This window comes from Physcomitrium patens, chromosome 7, assembly GCF_059467195.1.
Source record: "Physcomitrium patens ecotype Gransden chromosome 7, ASM5946719v1, whole genome shotgun sequence".
Classification (NCBI taxonomy): domain Eukaryota; kingdom Viridiplantae; phylum Streptophyta; class Bryopsida; order Funariales; family Funariaceae; genus Physcomitrium; species Physcomitrium patens.
Genome location: NC_143416.1, coordinates 17,711,368 through 17,731,945, shown reverse-complemented (window position 1 = coordinate 17,731,945; position 20,578 = coordinate 17,711,368). Strand labels below are relative to the sequence as shown.

General features: G+C 36.0%; 1 long non-coding RNA gene and 1 pseudogene across 5 annotated transcripts; both read left to right on the top strand.

Moving 5' to 3' along the window:
* The first annotated feature begins 9,639 nt into the window (after positions 1-9,639).
* On the top strand, positions 9,640-11,952 carry LOC149988598 (uncharacterized). Of its 5 annotated transcripts, none has more exons than XR_016504307.1 (3): positions 9,640-10,573; positions 10,788-10,988; positions 11,121-11,952. It is a non-coding gene; the product is annotated as an uncharacterized LOC149988598 (long non-coding RNA). The 5 variants fall into 5 exon arrangements; XR_016504306.1 differs by having other exon boundaries at positions 10,254-10,359; positions 10,478-10,573; positions 10,788-11,952; XR_016504304.1 differs by having other exon boundaries at positions 10,260-10,359; positions 10,474-10,573; positions 10,788-11,952.
* Positions 11,953-14,440: 2,488 nt separating this feature from the next.
* On the top strand, positions 14,441-16,193 carry LOC149988597 (cell division control protein 48 homolog A pseudogene; annotated as a pseudogene).
* The last annotated feature ends 4,385 nt before the right edge of the window (positions 16,194-20,578 follow it).

Here is a 20,578-nt window from a genome sequence, read left to right as displayed (position 1 = left end):
AAATCATATAATTAAATAAAGATACGATATTATAGAATACAACTTAACTATTATGATTCTCTAATGTTACTTCTCATAGGCTAGTTTTATAAGTAACATATCTACAAGATAACTATCAACCATCTACAACCTCTATATAGATGGCCTTAGATTTCTTAACTATAGGAATTTTATGCATTCTTAAAATTCTAAATTAATAAAGCAAGCAAAAGTACTTAAATTTATTAAAAGAATGATTTTGAGTATTTTAAAATCCAAATATATTCATATGGTAAAGCAATAAAAAATATTAAATTATAACATAAGATCTATTTTAGTTTGTAAAATAGAAGAATCTAGCTGCACTATCCTTATTATGATTGAACACTCTTGTTGTTTTAAAAAGTATTTGGTAATGTGATCACACTTCTCATCCAATGTGTATATTATGGCTTTTTACAGCAACCATCAACCTTATGGCCAAATTCTTTAAAGAATAAATACAAACTATATTATTTTTTATATCTCTTTTATTTAAGAAGAAGTTTGAAGCAAATTGCATCAATCTACGTATCTTCTATTTTCTAAAAAAAAATAAAATTAGATGATATAAAATATGCCAAATAAAATCATGGTACCAATAATGAATATTTATCTTATTATTGTTAAAAAATCCAATTATAGTACTTCACAACTTGATTGATGGTTTTAATGACTAATTGATAATTTGATATAGACAATAATATGTCTTCTAAATCATCTCTTAATTTCTAGTAAAATTATCTATTGATGTCTATTTTTTCTAATTTATAATACTTGCTCGTTGTTAAAAATCTAAAGCTTAGATAGCTCAAAACAAGTTCATTGTCAAAGGCTTGAAATCTTAGTTGTTCTAAAACAAATCTTGTCATCTTTATTAAATGCTTTTACAAATGCCACCAAAAATATCTTAAATTTATGCTATATAAAAGAATTATTTTTAAATTTTTGAAATAAAATAAGACAATGCTTAACCTAAGAGTAAAGTTACAATCAAACTAATACAAGATACTTTTTTAGAATATTATTGAAGTTAGAGCAAAAAAAATAAATTATACTTGAGTTAAAATGAAACAAGGTCTCTATCTTATCTATCAATGCTTCTAAAGCATTTATAATTGAATCTAATTTGGCTTCTTTAGAATCTACCATATTGATTTTTTCACTTCTTGCTATTAAAATAAAACAAAAAAAAATAGATAAAAGAAATCAAAAACAATATATGTCTAAAAAAAGATCATCCATCCTTAATATTAAAAATACTATAATAATTTTAAGAAGGAAGGTAATTTTTTCTCAATTCCAAAAGACTAAGTTCAAAGATTGTATTATGTTATTTTCAACAAAATGTTATAGAGACACAACTTACGAAGGATTAAACTTCAAAAAAATAAAAGAAAATAGATTTATTTTCTATCACAAAAAAAGAGCTATAGTAAGAAACAAGAATAAGACCAAAATGCTTAAGTTGAGCCATATAGATTGCATTGTTGAAACTAAACATCTGCTTAGCCTTGACTCTTATATGTATTAGGTACAAAAAGCTTCTATAGAAGTTTCTTTGATATTTAGAGGTGAAACAAGCCTCTAAGTCTCATCTACAATCATCTAAGATTCATTGAAATCTTTCATAATTTTTTTATTGTTTTTTAGAATCTACTAGTATTTATTACAAATTTCTCAAAATTATTGAGAGTCTTCTACAACCTTCTAAGGCCTAGTAGAATTTTTAAGAACCTTCTACAATTATCAAGGACAAAGACTCGATGAGAGAAAATATACACAAAAAGGCTATCTCGATATAATAAGTTAAAATATAAATAAGTATGTATATTAAAAGGAAACTGGAATGGCTATTGCCAAAAGACAAGAAAACTAGAGACCCTTGAAACTAGACTGGAAGCAAGAAAGGAGTTGACAAGAGTGAAGAAGCCTTCACTCTTGTCTCTATATATACTATCTAACTAAGAGCTACGTGGCGACGTTCTATAGGACCTCCAATATGTGTTGACTTTGTAGGGCACATGCCTTGACTTACAAGGCAAGTTTTTCTATGTGTGGGCCACATAGTTAGCTTGATCTTCAAGCTAACAACATGTGTGGCACATGGCCAACTTGTTGACCACGTTTCTAATCCAAAAAGTCAATTAAAGACACCTATGAAGTCAAAGCAGCGTCTAGAAAGTTTCTAGGAAGCTTCTATATTAAATATTATAGAATTAACTTACTTTTATCTACTTTTACTTACTTCTACCTATTTCTATATGTAATTATTAGCTTACATGATTATGGCCGTGACATTGCCCCCCCTTTTAGAGACGAGTTCCACGAGGAGCGGTCATCATATTTTGAGGAAATCTATGATGCGATGAATTGTATTCGCCACATACTCTGATCTCTGTTCTCTTCGAAGATGATTGATAGGGCCTCTCAACCATCGGTAGTGTCCCATACCAAGGCGGGAAGACCACCCAGTTATTTGATCATTGTTGAGGCCTTCGTAACTTCCTTCGAATAGAATATTTGGAACACCATCAGGAGTTATTCCTACCTCTAGCAAAATCACCAAACATCGGGAGTCCCTTCCCAAATCGTGATACCAAACGCGTTGTATCTCACCATCTATTCGAGGAAGAACATGTCGTTCTTGAAGATCTTCATCTCGATTGCGTCGTCTTGAAGGTTGTGACAATCGTAATGTCTCGTCCGGCAGGACAGCAAACGAAGGTTCTTGAGTTGAATCCGCTAGTTGTTGGCTCTCCATCTAATAAGCGTCACAAATGCAAAGAAGTTACAAACAAGGATAGAAAATTGAATGTTATCTTGCCTCAATCTTGTCTCTTTTAAAAGAGAGATTTTCATCTTAGTTTTGATGGATGTCGTTGATGAAAAACTTTGACTTTAGCTGATGCATTTGTTAGATTCCTGGATGGCTCCCATGTGCGTTCACTAATATCATATCCGCGCCAATGAACAAGATATTCCAGCTTAATTCGACGCCGCCTTGAGTCTAATATCTCTTCCACCTCAAATTCTTCATTATTATCTACTTCTATAGGAGGCGGTGGCATTTGTCTTCTTCCTTGTATATCCACTGTCTTATATGGTTCAAGAAGAGACATGTGGAATACATGATGGATCTTCATTCACTCCGGTAGATGTAACCGATATGCAACTGGGTTGATCTGTTCAGAAACAGAAAAGGGGCCAAGCCTACGATAGTCCAACTTGTCACAAGGTCGAGTAGTCTTGATATTGCGACGAAGTAGCCATACCTTATCACCCACGTTGAGTTGTAGTTGCTCCTTACGATATAAATCTACGTTTATCTTTTGTCGTTCTTGAGCTTCCTTCAATTGTGTCTTCATTATTGCATGTAACTCTGACAACCGATTTGCCATATCTTCTGTTGCAGGATTATCAATTTTTGAAAAATCAAAAGTATCAAGTCGTGGATGATAGCCATAATTGGCAAAAAAAGGTGTTTGTTGCGTGGAAGAATGTACCGTATTATTATAAGCAAACTCTGCCAATGGCAAAAGGGTTGTCCAATCATCTTGTTGGTAGTTGATAGTACACCTTAAATATTGCTCCAAGACTTGGTTTACGCGCTCTGTTTGTCCATCAGTTTGAGGATGGAAAGCCGAAGATAGCTTTATGTTTACTTTTAAAATCTTGAAAAGGGTCCTCCAGAATCTTGACACAAATTGAGTTCCCCTATCCGATATGATATTTTTAGGTAATCCATGATAGCGATAGATATTATCAATAAAAAGCTTAGCTGTTTCTTTACCTATGATAGATTTTGTACATGGCACAAAATGTGCCATCTTGGTGAAACCATCTACTATCACAAATATAGAATCATAAGATCTTGAGCTTGGAAGATCTGTGATGAAATCCATAGAAACAGAAGACCATGATTGTTCTAGTATAGGTAATGGCTGAAGAAGTCCGTAAGGTCAATGACGAGGAATTTTTCATCTTGAACAAATATCACAACATTGTACAAAGTCTTTGACTGACTTCCACATTTGTGGCCACCAAAAATCTCTTGATATGACTTCCAAAGTCTTATTATAGCCAAAGTGCCCTGCTGCTGGAAAGTCATGACGTGCTTGAAGAACATGTAAACGTGCTTCTCCTTCTGGAACATATAGGCGTCCTTCAAAATATAATAGATTATTCTTGAACTCGAACTTAGAAGGATCATGAGACTTGAAAGAATTATTCTCGATATCATGAACAAGAGGGTCTGAGGACATACTGGACTGGATTTGCTTGAGAAAAGTTGAATCAACAGTCAATGTTGATTTCATTGCTCGGAGATGAAATTGCTCCGGTTTCAAGAGGACCGTTCTTTCTTGCTCAAAAGCTGCATCTCCTTCTTTTGGTACAAAATAAGAACGTCTAGATAGGGCATCGGACAAACCTTGTTGTTTTCCTGGCCGATAAGTGATAATGAACTCGAATCTTGACAAAGACATACTCCAACGAGCTTGACAACGATTCAATACGCGTGCTGACATGAAATACTCGAGGTTCTTGTGATCTGTATACACAGTGACTGGACTAGAAGCGCCTTCTAGATAATGACACCATTCTTGAAAGGAATCCACGATCAAAGAAGTTCTTTATCGTAGATCTCATAATTGATCTCGGTTGCTGAGAATTTTCTTGAATGAAAAGCTATCGGATGAAGTTTGTCATCTGATCCCATTTGTGATAAAACTGCACCCAAGGCAAAATCTGATGCATCTGTTTCCATAAAAAATGCTTTAGAAAAGTCAACACGATATAAGACTGGTGCAGAGACAAACGATGTCTTCAAAGCTTCAAATGCTGCTTCCGCTTCTTGATTCCATTGGAATTTATCTTTAGTAGTCAAGCGTGTAAGTGGAGCTGCAACTCGTGAGAAATCTTTGATGAAGATCCGATAGTAATTGGTAAATCCCAAGAAACATTGGACATCTCTTACTGTCCTTGGAATCTTCCAATCCATGATTGTTTGGACTTTCTTAGAATCCATCATGAGACCATCATTTGAAATGATGTATCCTAAAAAGTCAACTTGAGTAGTGTGAAATACACACTTTTCCATCTTGGCGTACAATCCTGCATCTCTAAGTTTTTGTAATACTTGACGAACATGTATTTCATATTCTTCGACGTTCTTAGAATAGATCAGGATATCGTCTAGATAGCAGACGATAAAATTATCTAAGAATTCACGAAATACATCATTCATGAGATGTTGAAAAGCAGCTGGTGCATTCGTGAGTCCAAAGGGCATGACATTATATTCGAAATGTCCATACCTGGTTCGAAACGCAGTCTTCCATTCATCTCCTTCTTTGATCCGTACTAGATTATATGCTCCTCTTAGATCTATTTTTGTATAGATCTTAGCTTGATTCAACTGGTCAAGGAGTCCTGATATCAAAGGTAATGGATACCTGTTCTTGATTGTGATCTTGTTGAGTCCTCGATAATCAACACACATTCGTAAAGATCCATCTCTTTTCTTTACGAATAGAATTGGAGCTCCTGCTAGAGATTTTGAATGGCGTATGAAATTCTTCGCTAAATTCTCGTCAATATATGTCTTGAGTTCAGCCAACTCATCTTGCGATAAACTGTAAATTGGTCCAAATGGTGGCTGAGTTCCTACCTTGAGGTCGATTGAACAATCATATGGGCGATGCTCAGGAAGAATATCTACATTCTTTTTCTCAAAAACGTCTTGATACTCCTGATATTGACTTGGAATGCCACTTGAAGTCTTTACGTTTTCAGAAATAGGTGCAGCATAAATAGCAAAAGTTGATCCTTCTTTTGCTGCATGTATAAATGCTTTTGCACCTATCAGTACGGGTTTTACTATACTAGACTTATAATTTTTTACTTGGTTGGTAGAACTATTAATAACGCTCTGGGAAAAGTCAAGTTTACGCGAATTCCAATCTATTCGAGTGTTATATTTTTCTAGCCAGGATAAACTTAAAATAACTGGATTGGACGGGGATTTAATTATGTTAAAAGCTATGTAGCTATCATGACCGTCTATTGTTACTTTTATAGGATGAGTTTCATGAGTGACATCTCTAGAAGACAAGGGACGACCATCTATGACTTCTACATGTATTGGTTTAGGTTTCTGTATAAAAGGTATTTTACGACTTTTAACAAATTGTTCATCTAAAAAACATGCTGAGGCTCCCGAATCTAATAAAGCAGAGGCTTTGTAATTCTTAGGTCCTAAATATAAGTCTATTATAAAACAAGGAGAGGGTTCTGAGGAGAGGATAGGACCTTCATTAGGAATTGTACAAGGTTCCAGCTGCATGGTCCCTATTATAGCTGGACGAATCCGTTTCCCGACATGTTGTCTTCTTTGACCGTCGTACCCCTCATTTTATAGTTGCGTCGTTTCTTTGGACAATGTTGAGCAGTGTGCTTAGGTTCTCCGCAATATAAACATAATCTTTCTTGACGACGACGAATCTTTTCTTGATCAGTTAGGGGTTTAAAACGTACCGCGTCAATTTGCATGTCTTCTACTTCCGTATGTACGTTTGGCAAAGATGTTGATGTTGCCATTGAGTAATAACGTTGAGGTTCCCGTGAATGATTTTCGGATCGAAATTTGAAAAGTCCATTATCACATTTTACCGCAAAATCGATTGCTTGACGCAAAGTTTGAGGATCAGGTAAGTTGAGCATCAATTTCTTTACTTCGTATTGCAATCCATAAAGAAATTGACTGATGAGTGCAGCATCATCCCACTTGATGTCGATTACAAGTTGTCGAAATTGTGAAGCATACACTATTACTGAGCGATTTCCTTGTCGCAGAATTCGGATCTTATTTGTTGCAACACGAGTTGCATCGTGTTCACCATACATAGATCGAAACTCCACCAAAAAAGCTTCCAAATTGTCCAATATTGGATTTCGTTGTTCAAGAAAAGACAAAAACCACGATAATGCAGAACCAGAAAGTAGAGTGCCAATAAACCTGACTTGTGATCCTGAAGTTGGATAGCTTTGCGATTGAAGTTCAATTGCCAATTGTACTTGATTGATGAACCCTCGAAACTTTGATCTCGTACCATCAAATTTCTCGGGTAAGGCAATTCTTGGTTCTCTAGTGCTTACAGGGTGTTGTACAATTGGAGAAGGAACGTGATTTGTTGTAGATGTTGAAGCAGCTCCGATCATCTCTATATCCCCACTTTCTGCTATTCTTGTTCTTTCCTGTGTTGGTGAATTGAGTTGATGCATCACAAGCATTAACTCCCTCATTTGCTCTTACATTTGTGCCATTGCACTCTTCATTTCAACAAGCTCTGCCATAATGACACTAAGAAGAAAAATTTGTTTGATACTGCTCAAGACAAAAGAAAAGAAAGACTTGATAACAAAGAAGATATTAAGAACAATATCAGTTTAGAAGTGGGTAATCCACAAACTTCTAATATGCTTATGTCTTGTCAAGAGAAAGGGGTAATCCACTCTTACTCAAGAAAAACAAAGCTCTGATATTGTAAGTGCACTCTTATCAATCTGTCAAGGACAAAGACTCGATGAGAGAAAATATACACAAAAAGGCTATCTCGATATAATAAGTTAAAATATAAATAAGTATGTATATTAAAAGGAAACTGGAATGGCTATTGCCAAAAGACAAGAAAACTAGAGACCCTTGAAACTAGACTGGAAGCAAGAAAGGAGTTGACAAGAGTGAAGAAGCCTTCACTCTTGTCTCTATATATACTATCTAACTAAGAGCTACGTGGCGACGTTCTATAGGACCTCCAATATGTGTTGACTTTGTAGGGCACATGCCTTGACTTACAAGGCAAGTTTTTCTATGTGTGGGCCACATAGTTAGCTTGATCTTCAAGCTAACAACATGTGTGGCACATGGCCAACTTGTTGACCACGTTTCTAATCCAAAAAGTCAATTAAAGACACCTATGAAGTCAAAGCAGCGTCTAGGAAGTTTCTAGGAAGCTTCTATATTAAATATTATAGAATTAACTTACTTTTATCTACTTTTACTTACTTCTACCTATTTCTATATGTAATTATTAGCTTACATGATTATGGCCATGACAACAATCTACTTCTATTATATGTGGATGACAACTTTTATTAAAATAAGCTTTAAATAGCATTCCAAAAAATATTTAAAAAAAACATAATTTATTATTATTATTTAATGGTATTTAGATGTAAGTAATTAAAAATATATAATCATTAATATACCTTAATTATATATCTTATCTAAAAATAACTTATTTATTTTAATATTATATTTTCTTACACCAATATTTTTGTAGTGGTTTTGAAGTACATATATCAAAATCTAAAATCTACTCTTTTATAGAATATGTATTAACAAAGGTTTTATAAAAATTAAAAAATTATAATTTTATTATTATTTCTAAATTATTAGTTTAGATGGAGAGTATTTTTAGATTATAAAATTTCTTAATTTTATTCAAATGTTAGCAAATTAATGTTCAAATGCAAAATTTAAAAATGTACTTTGTTATAAATCATACTTTGATAGAAAAACATTAAGTAAAATATTATATGGTCCATAATTTTTATATGAATTATAATTTTATTAAAATTATAGTTTCTAAATAAAAAATCTAAAATTTCAAAAGAATTTTTTTAATAACTCTTTCTTAAAAAATATTTGAGGGATTTACTCTATGAAGATAGTATCTATTTTTTTTAAGATACAAAATCACTCTTACATAATTATTACCTTTCAATACTCTACAATCTATGTTAGATCACATTAACTATTTTTAATGTGATACATCATCCAACTTATCCACAATCACATTTAATATACTTCTAGTTACAACTCTAAACATATTCATCTAGATGTCATTATAAAAATATAAATAACCACTCAATAGTTGTATATTTTGTACTTTGATTTCTTTTCTAATCTAAATTTGTCAATGTGTAACTTAGTCCTAGTATACTTTACTACCCTTAGGGACTTTTGAGATACACCACCTCACAAAACAAATCTAATTACCAATTAAAAATCACCAATTAAAAATCACCAATTAAAAATCACCAATTAGACGAAGAGGAACAATGCAAAATACTCATCTCAATAAAATAAAATAAATAAATAAATAAATAAAACCAGAAAACCAGAAAACTCAAACCACGGAGGCTGGGAATCCGCGTGGGCCATCGCCGCCAACGAACACCATTCGAGCAGCCTAATGGACAAAATCAAATCCAGCACTTGCAAAGCTGATCAACTTCTCACAATCGTATCAACCCGCTAAGTTATCAGCGTTCGTGACAAGGATTGATTTTGTAATCTACACTTCCCCACGCCCATGCCCAAATTACGAAAGACGCTTCATCTGAGGTTTCTCAGTCTGCCAGCGGACACGCTTGCAATCCCTTCACATTTATGACTCGGTCTTAATACTTGCTTCAGGGATTGACAGGATGTTTCGCTGAAGGAAGCATTCACAAAGTGTCTGACACATCACTCCAGAGAGTCTTCGGTTCTGTCAGCTTTCTCCAACGCCTCATTAATGTCGAGCGCATCTTTGCTTTTTGCCCGTCACCACTTGCTTACTGATTTTGTGCAACACATGCGGAATGATTGGGGGAAAAAAAAAACTCAGACTCTGAGTAGTCATGACGCCCAAGGGGAGAAAAAAACAGGAATGCCGCCCCAATGAATATGAAGATAATTTTAACGCAAGCAAGCAAGCAACGTGGGAAGCGCAAACACACAGCTGAACAGTTAAAGGAATGCATGAACTAGACCTAGGTTGTGTAGAAAGGCGAGGTGGCAAGAGGACCCGCTTTCTGGTCACCACGAAGGTGATCCCGCCGTCCCCCCTTCAAATCACAAGCTCTGACAATTTCTTCCACGCGTTGGCTTCATCACCAACGGCTCTCGCATGCATGTTGATGAAACCGTTTGGATCAGAGAAGCTCCATTTCTCCGCCTGCGAGTTTGAATCTGATTCATCACATCAACATTCAAATAGGATGCGAATACTTTCTACTTCTAAAGGCCATGTGTAGCGTTCTGTGCAGATTTGTTTAGGAACTGTAGAAAATGTTCCGATGAGCCGCCCTATTTATAGACAAAGCTATTTTTGACTTATGTGTAAATTTCGGGATGAGTTCATTCATCTGAACGGTATATCGGGTCACTTAGGGTTTCAGATGCTGCATTTAATGTGATGGAACCGGAACCCCACAATGATGTGGATTCACGGCTCCTTTGGAGCAGCTTTCAGCAAGACGCCATTGACTTCTTTTTAAAAAGCTTCCAGAGTAAGCTGTACTTGGAAAATTATCACCTCCAAAGACAATAAATAGTGTTGCTCTCTGATAATTGAGCGTCAGCGATCATTGGGACTCATATGGACTCATCAGTGTGAGTGGCAGGCAGATGTAAAATGTTTGAGATGGTGACTACAAAAAGCGTACAGCTCGCGAAAGGAAACCTCAGTTGTGCATTTTGGCTGGTTTACCGCTCGAGCATCTGGTTGTGAGAGCTCCTCTTTGTTTATTGTTTTGTTTTTTTTGTTTTTGTTTTGTTTTTTTTTCTTTTTCTTTTTTGTCCTTCTCACTATGGCAACCGTTCAATGGAAGTAGAAATTGGAACGAGTATTAAAAATATTCAAATGATGGTACGTATACATTAAGAAATGTTACACGCACACACATTAATTGCGCAGAGGGTGGGACTTTCTAATCAGGCAAACAGCGAATGACTTCAATTGAAGTAAAACCGAGCCTCCACATGGAGATTTTGAATTTTTCATGTCACAAATTGAAAACATTGATACACGATTAAGAAGATTAATACAACAACCGTCTAATCAATCACATTTATCCAAGAATAATGATGATTTTTTTTAAAAATCAAATCAGAAATCCGATACTCTCTAATTCGTCAGGTTCCATTCTGCAATAGTCAAAAGGATGTTTAATTCTGTAATAATAGCACATAACGACCTAAAAAAATGGAAGGTTTTTACACCTACAAGAAGCTATTCATTATTTATGTTCAGCCTCAAACTTCAATGCAGAACCCAGACCTGGACTTTCCACGCTTAAAGTTGAGATCAACATTAAAATGAGGATGCATGGAAATACTTTTCCTCGGCGATGTTGCAAACCACTGTCAAGGTGGATTCGGCGAGTCGATCACGTAGATACATACCCACAGAGTTCAAGGGAGAATGTGTGTGTAGATTACAAACCCTCGGCTTTTCAACACACACACACACATAAACCCTTGAACCGTCTGGAGCTCAGCCGTTGCTTTGGTGCCCAAGTAGTGGGTTTTCGGCAACTGAGTGTTGGAGGATGGATTTGAAAGAAGAGGAGCAGCAGTCTCCGAAGCATGGGCTCTGATGCTCTGTGCTGTGGAATCTGGCGGAGTATCAACCTGGGAAGAGGCAAATCGGTGGCGCAGTTGCGTTGTTGCTACATTCCAGCATCTGCGACGATCTTGTCTCCAGCAACAGCTTTGAGATCGCCTTCTACAACAAGCTCAACACTTGTGAAAATGCTGTTCTTTTGGCTTCAAATTGGCTATCGGTAGCCATCTTGTGACGCTCCTAAAGCATCACCTTTTGTTGTTGATAGTGAGCATTTTCGAACAGGAAAATAGATAAATAAAGAAACTGACAGACGAACTAACAATACAATACGAACAATCTTGAAGGTGAAAATGAAATGTTTTTGCGATTCGTTTAAATTGTTAGAAAACGATGACATCAAGATGGTGTATATTGCATTAGTACATTCTTCTTATTATTGAAGCCTACATTAGTGTACATTTTTCTTTCTAAGAAAAAGGATTGTGAAGAAACTCGGCTATTACTGAGTTATATTTACGGCTAGAATTTGAAATCATTGGAATACTAGAAAATAAAGTTGGGAGCTTGTAAATCAAAGGGAAAATTTCAAAACCACCCTTGGATTTTTTTGAAATATCAAGAATACCCCCGTATTCTTGATAATAGCACACATACCCCTCAATTTTGTCATAATTTCAAATCGAACCCTATGTCTGATAATTTATCACAAAATTTTCAATTTTACATTCAAATGGGCCCAAGCCGCGTGCAGTGCAGCCCTTTTCTGCTATTTTCATCTGTTTCTGCAATTCTCTCCCGAACATTGTGTTGCGGCCCAGGTTGTCTGCCACGGTCCTCGCTACCACCACCACTATGCTCTCTACCCCCGCAGCGTCCCCTCCCCCGTCACCACTTGCGGCTCTCTCCCCGCCCCGCACTGCAGCATCTAGTGATTTCTCGAGTTGCAGGTAATATTCATTCATAACCCAACTAAATGCGCTACTTCTTCAAAATCAGCCAAAAGTCACATCCACCCCCAATGGCCCGCCACTCAATAACACACAAACATCCAAATCATCCAAACATAACAACTCCGCAGATTATGCGGTCCAATGAAACAAACCGCGAACCACTGAATACAGATGTTAAGCTTCCAATCGAAGTCGAGGAGGAGAAGAACGTTGAAATGTTTTGTTTCTTGCACTGCGATTTCCAGTTAGCTACTGATGCAACGGCGATTTGGTGCAAGCTGATTGCTAGCTACCAAGCCTTCAATTTTATAGGCATGCCGGAATGCAACGTCAATCTGGCACAGTGCGTGACTTATCTCGCACTTGCACCAAAATCGGTTGTGCTCTATCATGCTATAGAGGCAATTCAGCGACTGGTGAAAGGAACCAAGAAAAATGAGGCTGTGCCTATGCATTTGAGAAATGCTCCTACGCAGCTCATGAAGGATCATAACTACGATTGTCAAGCAGAACCTACGTACTTCCTACCTCCATCTCTTCAAGGTCAGAAGTTCCTCAAAGGTCTCAGAAGAACCCAGGGTCCTGATTGATGACAAATTAACTTTTGAGTATCCGGGAGTAGTTGTAATGAATGTCAGCAAGTCCGATTTGGCGGAATGCCTGTTTTGCATTTTGATCATGAGCTTGTCTCTGCTGAATGGAAGAGTTCGCTGTTGATGTCGTCTTTGGTCAAACTCATTCCCGTTGCAATCGATCGTAGCTTCAACTAAGTTGGACACACGACTATTGTTTTGGTGTTCCAATTAGTTAAGATGTTTTTGAAAGTCTGTTACTGAGGGGCATGCATGTGCGATTATTCCTGCTGAAGAGAGGTTGCGATTGAAAACTAGAGAATGGTAGAGAAGTACTCTCTAGTTACACTAGTACAAAAAAGAAAGTACTCTCAATGAGCCTTCTAACAAAGTGAATATTTTATCAATTTCTTGACATGAACTCATTACAAAGTAATGACTTCAAGCGCACGAATACTTTCGTCTCTCTCTCTCTCAGACACTCATCAATCCACTGACCTCCACCAGTCTACACAGGAAGCTACGAACACATGAAATGCAGAGGAGAAGCTTAACACAAGATGTGTTTCACAATATTGTCGCGGTCGATTACTAGCATGTGGAAGTGCGAGGGAAACGTCTTGTTACAGGCAGTGACACATCTGGGTTCCATGCTCGAGGCCATATTCCGGAGGAATGAGCTACAGAAGGCGACGGAGGACGGGATGCTACGGGGGGGAGAACAGGGTTGTAGTGGAAGCGAGGACCGCGGCAAGCAACACAATGTTCGGAAAAGAACTGCAAAAAAGGACAAAAATAGCAGAAAAGGGCTGGACTGCATACGGCTAGGGCCCATTTGAATGTAAAATTGAAATTTTTGTGATAAGTTATCAGACATAGGGTTAGATTTGAAATTATGACAAAATTGAGGGGTATGTGTGCTATTATCAAGAATACGGGGGTATTCTTATTATTTCATAAAAAATAAAAAAATCAGGGATAGTTTTGAGATTTTCCCTAAATTTAATACACTCCATGAGTAGTTTCTTACGTCTTCAGTAAAGGCATGAAACATTATGGTTTGGATTTCCAAATGAATACATTGTTCTAAAGTAGTGCCGAACAATAGAGTATAACTCATATTAAGAACATAAAATTAACTCATATATATATATATATATATATATATATTATAACTCATATTAAGAGCATTGAATTTATTAAAACACATAACATCATGGATGTTTCCTAAATGTATAACATGTAATTATTTCTTCCTTTGTTTTTGTTTTTTGTTTTTGGGAAAGTTTCATTTGTATCCCTGCAATATGTGGTAATATCAAGAATATCCCTGTATTCTTGATAATCACATAGGTACCCCTGATTTTTCTCATAATTTCAGTAATTTCTCATAATTTAGCTCATTTTGAGGCCCAAACCACATGCCGTGTATATTTCAGTGGGCTCCACAAACCAGACCCCGCAGCTGCTCTGCCATTGCCACCACTGATCCCTTGGTATATTACCCTTCAAGGGAGTCCTCTTTTATGGAGCACCTAGATGTGGTAAGACAATGCTTGCAAAGGCTATTTGCCAACCAGTATCAAGATAATTTCATCAATGTTAAAGGTCCTGAGCTTTTGACTATGTGGTTTGGAGAGAACGAGACCAATGTACAAGAAATCTTTGACAAGGTCCAAGGATCAAGTCTTTGTATGTTCTTCTTCGACAAGCTCAACTGCATTGCTACTCAAAGAGAAGGCAACAACGATGATGTTGGTGGTGCGGCAGGTTGTGTACTCAATTACTTGCTCACAAAGATGGACTGCATGAATCCAAAGAAAATGGTCTTTATTGTAGGTACTACAAATCAACTTGATATTATTGACTCTGTCCTGTTGCGACTGAGAAGATTGGGCCAATTGATCTACATCCCACTTCCTGATGAAGCTTTTAGGCTATGTATCTTTCAAGCATGTTTGCACAAATCGCCTATTGCTAAGGAAGTCGATTTGAAGGCACTTGCTCGCCACACTATGGGCTTCAGTGGTGCTGATGTTACCAAAATCTGTCAATGGGCTTGTAAATATGCAATTTGTGAAAATATTCAAAAAGTATGTATATAGACAACTCTAGAGTTTTGTTGTTTCAATTAGATTTACATGTCTTTTTCTTAGATTTGTTGTTGGGATATTAGCAATTTCACTCCATGCCTCTCTTTAAGATAAGGGGATTAATGGACTTGGATTTTCAATGCTTGTGTTCAGAATATTGATAAGACAAAAAAGCGAGCTAAGAATCTAGAAGCAATGGAAGAAGATAATACCAATAAAGTGTTAGAGATCAAAGCAACACACTTTGAAGAGTCTATGAAATTTGCTTGTAGAAGTGTTAGTAATGCCAACATCAGCAAGTATCAAGCTTTTGCCCAAACGTTGTTAACGTTGTTAACGTTGTTAAGAGAATACAGGAGTGTTCTTGATATTACCACATATTGCAGGGGTTCAAATGAAATCCCCCCCCCTCTTTTTTTTGCCAATAAAACTTTTAAATGTCTCTCTCCATTCATAAAAAATGTTTTTTCTGGAATTTTGACTCATTATAACACTTACTGATAATGCGTTTCTTAAAATAAACAATAAACATAAAATTTTAAAATATTCTGGTTGTGACTATAAAACATTGATAAGAATGTCAACAATATTTGAGTAATAATATTGTTACATGCTTTCTGTATGTATTTGGTGTATATATTCATCAATCACCTTACACAACATCAAGTTAAAAACTCTTGAGAACTCATCAAGCATGATAATATATTCCTAATTGAGATACGAAATAATAAAATTTAAATAATATATCCATGTTGAGATGTCTTTATCAATAAAAATAAGATAAGTATCCCAATCTATGTTTTTAGCATGTTGCAATTTTGTTCTTTTTGTTGTTGTATTATCTTCTTCTCCTTTTTGAAGTGGGGAGGGGTAGTATTCTCAAATGATCACAAAATTTCTACTTCACTATGTTTCCATTTACCCAACACACACAACACACAAAAAATAAAACAAAAACAAACAAATAAATAAATAAACAAGAAGCAGTGCATTTGTAAAAAATAATGCATGAATCTGTCTCTGTCTATGTATCTATCTACCCACAAAACTATAAATAAAAATAAAATAAAACGCTCAGAAGTGTGTGGGAGAGAGAGAGAGAGCGTGTGGATGTGTACTCACCAACCTCGTGGCATACGGCGGAAGCATTGCTGGTGCGGAAGTAGACAAGCATGCCAAAACAAAAAAAAATCCTTCACAAAAACAAGGTACCCAACAACAAAACAAAGACAAACATCCAGCGCCGCTGGGTGCCGCACTGCCAAAAAAGCGGCAATCAGAAGAAACGGAATGAGGAGTTCTCGTCAGCATCGGCATCCGCATCATCATCAGCATGCTAGCCACAGCTGCAGTGGCATCTTTGCGTGCATCGTCCCGCCGTGCAGGCTGCCCTGTTGGGGGGAGGTGGGTGTTGCGAGCTACCAGGCTTGGCCGCATTCGACCCCTCATCAATGCCAAAAGCAGTGTGAGGCGCCCTATCCATCTCAGCTATGCACGCCATCATTGGCACCCTGAGGAGGCAGCAGCTTTGCGCACCGTAGGGTTTCCAGTGTGGAGCGTGACAAAGTGCTCCCCCCTTTTTTTGCCCTTCGAACCCCATTGTTTAGCTTGCTCCGCTATTGATGTTACTACCAGTGCGCAGCTGCTTCGGTGGATATCCCCATCTAGACGGGGAAAAAGCGTCTTTGCTGCACCATAGAGGACACTTTCCGTGATTCCTCTTTTTTCATATTTTGGATTGAATCTCACGCTCTGTCGCTCTCAAGCGCGAAAGAACGTTGAGAATTTGGCTCCCTCAGAGTGCCCCAACTTCGTTCCAACCACGTGTTGCGTATCCTCTTGTGTGATGAGGACTAGGGTTTGGGCTCAGGCATCGGGAATACCCAAGTGGATTCCTGTCGGGACAACGTACAGATTTCCAGCGATGGAAGTCCGGAAGCGGAGGAAACTCAATGCTAGGATTAGGGAGCCTGTATGAGTGTGGATGTGAATGTGTGTCCACGAGTGAGTTTGGGAGTGACCCCAGTAACCAGAAATTTGAGGCGACGAGAGGCGATGAAAATCAGCACATGATTTATTACTCAGGTTATTTGGCAAGCTAGTAAAAGTGATTGTATGGAATTGTTGAATATATATTGAACTGATAATTTACTCTACATTTGATTACATGTGATGGTTTAAGTGATTAATAAGAAGTACTTATCTGGTCAATGCTTTTAGCATACCAATTGGTGGGGCTGAAATTAAACAGATCGACTTCATGGCTGTAAAAAAGAATGAGTGAAATGAAAAAAATAACATCTGTTGGACATAATATCTTCAGAGTTCTAATTTTAAAATTGAGATGTAAAATTTAAATAGGATTTCGTTAAAGAATATAAATTCTTATATTTTTAATAAATGTAAAGTATAATTATTTTGCAAAAGGTTTTATTTTAACGTCATGTTCCAATAAAACTAAAGTAGTCAACAAGTGATCATTAAATTGAAAACAATTCTACACAACATTAAATTTCAAATAAAATGATTTAAATCCTGCACATTTATTTCATTATTTCTGCTTGACAATACTAGTACTGTCTTATTTCATTTTCTGGATATTTTACAAACAAACTAATGCTGTATATCAGTGTGTTATTATTTTGGAATGGAATATTGAATTTGTTGCATGTAATATGCATCCTTGGTTGCTACATTTGTGCATATTATATCATTTTAAAAACATTGTGCATTTTCCATTAACTAATAAAAGCATATTGATTGCTTCCTTAAATTGTTTGTCACCATGTGCTCTACTTTGTAAATTGAGAGTGCCATAATTGGTTGTTGTTGCCACTCAAGAAAATAGTTTTGATGCAGCAATGAGCTGTATTCAAAGATGAATTCAAAATTATTTAACTTTTGTATATGGTTTTAACCATGATATTCTTTCAATTCAAAAATTTTAACTTGTAGATCCAATTTTGAGTGAATGGTGTCTTTGAACTAGTGGCCAAAACATTTAATTATTGTTTAATAAATTTATCTTGACTTAGGAACAGCATGATTCACTACATTAATGGACTTATCACTTATTGACTTATCATACTAATGGGTTTTATAAGATCAGATCTTGAGCACATTATTGCATGCAATGAATGATTTAATTACTTCTTTGTATTGTGTACCTTCTATGCTTTGTATCTCTATTTTATGCTCTTGGTTTGTGTTAGTGCACTTTTTTGGTATTTTAAAATTACACTTCATATTTACTTTTCTATATGTATTAAAAAACCTTGATTCACATGTATGTATGTATGTATGTATGTATGTATTTGAATATTATTTTTATTTATTTATTTATTTATTTATTAAAAATTACTGCATTCATGATGCTCATCATATTCTACTTTTAAAGCAATATCACTGTCTTTTGGAAACCTGTCTACAAAAATATGTAAAGTTTACCACTTCTGTTTAAATGCACCTCTAATAAATTTTTAAATTTCAAATTCACACAAATGATGAGATTAAGGTTACAATTGGTCTTGTAGATGTGCACATACACCACATTGTATATTTTGGTATTTTTACATTATCTAAAAACAAATTATTTTTGTTGAATTTATTAAAGACTCAAGCTACAAGCATATCCAAAGTTGGTACAAGCACACCCCAAATTACTCTATGCATATCCAAGAAAAATAGAGGCCTCTGATTGATTAGTTTTTGTTGTGCGGATTTTCTCACTTGTTATGTGGGAAAATTAAGGGAGGTAGAAATACCACACACAACAACCTTTCTTTGAATGCTTAGTCACAATGGCATAACCAAATTTTTTTTGTGTGGGTTTGGACATCTTTGAGCACTTCATCTTATGAGTTGTACATTTTTTTTTTTGAGTTTAGTGGGAGAAGGCTGAATAGAGTTTCACACAACAACAATCAGCCAATTAAAGGCCTCCATTTTTCTTGGGTATACATAAGCAATTTGGGGTGTGCTTGTAGCATGAGCCTTTATTAAATTCCTACTCTAAATTGGTGTGATTATAATTTATTTTTGGCATGAGTAGTGTATTTTGATATCCTTAAAATATGCAATTTAAGATTATATTTAGTAGATAAGATGTTTTTCAATCATTTGCAATGAATGTGCCAAACTTATGCAATAAGTCATATAACTTTAGTTCCTTGAAAATTATATACAGAAATTTACAAAAAGAATTTCAGCTAAATGGAGAATATTGTAACAACAGTAAAAATAAACCATGTTGAACAAAACAATGCTAATAGAATTAAACAACTTATTTTATTCCATTTTATTCGTTTTTATCCCAAGAATGATCTTGCTAAACAACAGAAACATTGATGCCAGACCATGGCAGTCTGCCTAGATTTAAATCACACCCCACAGTTCAGTTTGAAAAAAAAAATAATAAAATAAAAAACTTCCAATCCTTTCACCAAGTACAGCTCAAAGGAAGCTCAAACACAAGGACAACCTTAATTTTATTTCTAACTCTGCCCATAAAGCCACAAATCCCACCCAATTTTCAAAATTCAAACCTGCTGCCACAAAAGCACATCTGTCTATCTATCTATCCATCTATCTGTTAATTAATCAGCCTATTAACTAATCAAACCCTTAATTAATCAACCTATTCATCCACCTTCGTGGTCTAGTTAGCGCTCTTGCTCGGTCCCAGTCAGCACAGTCTCCAACTGCTCTCTCTCCCCAGTTTCCATTTCAAATGTTGGCTCCCTTGGAGGTAGCGGTTTCATGTGAGTGTTTTGGTTTTCCATTTGAATTTGAAAAGATGGAGGGGGGGGGGTTCATTGGGATAGGCGGTCAATGAAGTTGGACTTCAAGAGTGGGTGATGTCATGGTTTTGCAAAAATATCCTTGGAAAAAGATGTGCTTTTTTAGATTGTGCGAAGAACGAGATTGAAGAGGGAGGGAGGAAACAAAGAGAGACCAAAGGAAAGAGAAAAGAAAAGAAGGAGAGTATCACATGGCAATGGAGGCTTTGGCATATTTGTTGCCTTATTGTCATTGGACTGGAATATGTGGCATCATACTTTTGGATGTAAATGGACTTAGAATTTTTTAACATTGTGAGATGCCGAACAGCATGACATTTTGATGTGTGAGTTGTCATGTGGGGTTGCCTCTACAAGTGTTGAGAGCATCTAAATTGATGATGTGGCCAAATTGATTGATTGTGGGGGGGCAATGAGTGGTGTTTTTATGTGGTGGGTGTGCTCTAGGTTTTCTATGAAGACATAAATAAATAAAGCGAATGGGTTCTTTGTTAAACAAATTTTCATAGTTCGATACAATTCCAGGAAAAAATATATTCATGTGTACATGATAATGGTAAGAACTTGAAGGAGATCATTCAGCCAGAGATACTTATACTCATCAAGATTAATGATTTGGAAGAAGACAAATTCAAAATGAAGGATGCTGTTCCATTTTTCATTTTCAATGCAGATCCCATTCATTTCTGGCATGGGTCATTTTTCAAATCCACTAACACACACCCTCACTAACTGCACATCTCATTT